We start from the raw sequence: 587 nt of genomic DNA on the forward strand, positions 1-587 counted from the left end.
CTAGTTCAGCAGTTATTTATTTTTTCAACACTTTGAAGATCTTTTATTGTCTTAATTGGTGGTCTTTGAAGGTAAAATGTGTCTTTTAAGCTTTGGCCGCTTTTAAGATTTTTCTCCTTGTTTTTGTTTTCTTCTGTTTTGTTATGATGTGTCAAAGTGTGGATTTCTTTTTGTAGATCCTAATAGGGGTCATTGGGACTTTTACTATGGAATTTGATGTCTTTCACCATTTGGGGAAAATGCTTTTTTTTTTTTTTTTTCAATCATGTTAGATGGGTAATGTGCTGATGTCATAACAAGGATTGATGGTGACACATCTTACATGTGTGTGTGAAAACCCAATCATCATGTTTATGAGATACAAAAGGATCAGGGAAAATCCTTAACCACTTTTCAAATGATTTTTCTGTCCAATTTTCTCCCTCTCTTCTAAAACTCTGATATTATTATTTTTTGAGATGGAGTCTCGCTCTGTTGCCCAGGCTGGAGTGCAGTGGTGTGATCTTGGCTCACTGCAACTTCTGCCTCCCGGGTTCAGGCAATTCTCCTGCCTCAGCCTCCTAAGTAGCTGGGATTACAGGCGCACA

General features: G+C 37.6%; 1 non-coding gene across 1 annotated transcript; it reads right to left on the reverse strand.

Annotated features, from left to right (window-relative positions):
* Positions 1-266: 266 nt before the first annotated feature.
* Positions 267-370, reverse strand: LOC112440916 (small nucleolar RNA U13). The gene has a single exon (XR_003028904.1). It is a non-coding gene; the product is annotated as a small nucleolar RNA U13 (small nucleolar RNA).
* Between the last annotated feature and the right edge of the window lie 217 nt (positions 371-587).

Source organism: Pan paniscus, chromosome 11 (assembly GCF_029289425.2).
Source record: "Pan paniscus chromosome 11, NHGRI_mPanPan1-v2.0_pri, whole genome shotgun sequence".
In the NCBI taxonomy this organism is placed as follows: Eukaryota; Metazoa; Chordata; class Mammalia; order Primates; family Hominidae; genus Pan; species Pan paniscus.